Source organism: Arachis hypogaea, chromosome 9, assembly GCF_003086295.3.
Source record: "Arachis hypogaea cultivar Tifrunner chromosome 9, arahy.Tifrunner.gnm2.J5K5, whole genome shotgun sequence".
NCBI classification, from domain to species: domain Eukaryota; kingdom Viridiplantae; phylum Streptophyta; class Magnoliopsida; order Fabales; family Fabaceae; genus Arachis; species Arachis hypogaea.
In genome coordinates, this window is record NC_092044.1 from 59,332,041 (window position 1) to 59,334,098 (window position 2,058).

General features: G+C 40.1%; 1 non-coding gene across 1 annotated transcript; it reads right to left on the reverse strand.

Moving 5' to 3' along the window:
- Positions 1 to 664: 664 nt before the first annotated feature.
- On the reverse strand, positions 665 to 772 carry LOC112714017 (small nucleolar RNA R71). The gene has a single exon (XR_003158975.1). It is a non-coding gene; the product is annotated as a small nucleolar RNA R71 (small nucleolar RNA).
- Between the last annotated feature and the right edge of the window lie 1,286 nt (positions 773 to 2,058).

A 2,058-nucleotide genomic window follows, 5' to 3' on the forward strand; every position in this document is an offset into this window, starting at 1 on the left:
AACCCTCTTCTCTTCCCTCTCTGTGTTCGAATTCTTCCTCCTTTATTATTCTTCTCTTCTACTCACATTAAGGAATCTCTATACTGTGACATAGAGGATTCCATACTTTCTTTGTTTTCTTCTCTCTCATATGAGCAGGAACAAGGAAAAAGGCATTCTTGTTGAAGCTGATCCTGAACCTGAAAGGACCTTGAAGAGGAAGCTAAGAGCAGCTAAAGCACAGTACTTTAGAGAGGACCTAACTAAAATTTTTGAAAAGGAAAAGGATATGGCAGCCGAACACAACAACAATGCTAGGAAGATGCTTGGTGACTTTACTGCACCAAATTCTAACTTACATGGAAGAAGCATCTCAATTCCTGCCATTGGAGCAAACAACTTTGAACTAAAGCCTCAATTAGTTTCTCTGATGCAACATAATTGCAAGTTTTATGGACTTCCATCAGAAGATCCTTTTCAGTTCTTAACTAAATTCCTACAAATCTGTGATACTGTTAAGACCAATGGGGTTGATCCCAAGGTCTACAGGCTTATGCTTTTCCCTTTTGCTGTAAGAGACAGAGCTAGAATATGGTTGGACTCTCAACCTAAAGATAGCCTGAACTCTTGGGATAAGCTGGTCACGGCTTTCTTAGCCAAGTTCTTTCCTCCTCAAAAGCTGAGCAAGCTTAGAGTAGATGTTCAAACCTTCAGACAGAAAGAAGGTGAATCCCTCTATGAAGCTTGGGAGAGATACAAGCAACTGACCAAAAGGTGTCCTTCTGACATGCTTTCAGAATGGACCATCATGGATATATTCTATGATGGTCTATCTAAATTGTTTAAGATGTCATTGGACCATTTTGTAGGTAGATCTATTCACCTAAAGAAAATGCTTGCAGAAGCTCATGAACTCATTGACATGGTTGCAAATAACCAGTTTATGTACACTTCTGAAAGGAATCATGTGAATAATGGGATGCCTCAGAGGAAGGGAGTTCTTGAAATTGATGCTCTGAATGCCATATTAGCTCAGAATAAATTGTTGACTCAGCAAGTCAACATAATTTCTCAGAGTCTGAATGGATGGCAAAATGCGTCCAATAGTACTAAAAAAGGATCTTCTGAAGAAGAAGTTTATGATCCTGAGAACCCTGCAATGGCAGAGGTGAATTACATGGGTGAAGCCTATAGAAATACCTATAATCCTTCATGGAGAAATCGTCCAAATTTATCATGGAAGGATCAACAAAAGCCCCAACAAGGCTTTAATAATGGTGGAAGAAACAGGTTTAGCAATAGCAAGCCTTTTCCATCATCTTCTCAGCAACAGACAGAGAATTCTAAGCAGAGCCCCTCTAGCTTAGCAAACATAGTCTCTGATCTATCTAAGGCCACTTTAAGTTTCATGAATGAAACAAGGTCCTCCATTAGAAATTTAGAGGCACAAGTGGGCCAGCTGAGTAAAAAAGTTACTGAAACTCCTCCCAGTACTCTCCCAAGCAATATAGAAGAGAATCCAAAAAAAGAGTGCAAGGCCATTGATATAATCAAAATGGCCGAATCCAAAGAGGAAGGGGAGGACAAAAATCCCAATGAGGAAGACCTCATGGGACGTCCTCCAGACAGAAAGGAGTTCCCTATTGAGGACCTAAAGGAATCTGAAGCTGATATAGAGACCATAGAGATTCCATTAAACTTTCTTTTGCCATTTATGAGCTCTGAGAACTATTCTTCCTCTGAAGAGGATGAAGATGTAACTGAAGAGCAAGTTGCTCAATATCTAGGAGCCATCATGAAGCTGAATGCCAAGTTGTTTGGTAATGAGACTTGGGAAGATGAACCTCCCTTGCTCATTAGTGAACTAAATACATGGGTTCAACAAACTTTACCTCAAAAGAAACAAGATCCTGGTAAATTCTTAATGCCCTGTACCATAGGCACCATGACCTTTGAGAAGGATCTGTGTGACCTGGGGTCAGGTATAAATCTTATGCCACTCGCTGTAATGGAAAAACTGGGGATCTTTGAGGTACAAGCTGCAAGAATCTCATTAGAGATGGCAGACAAGTCAATAAA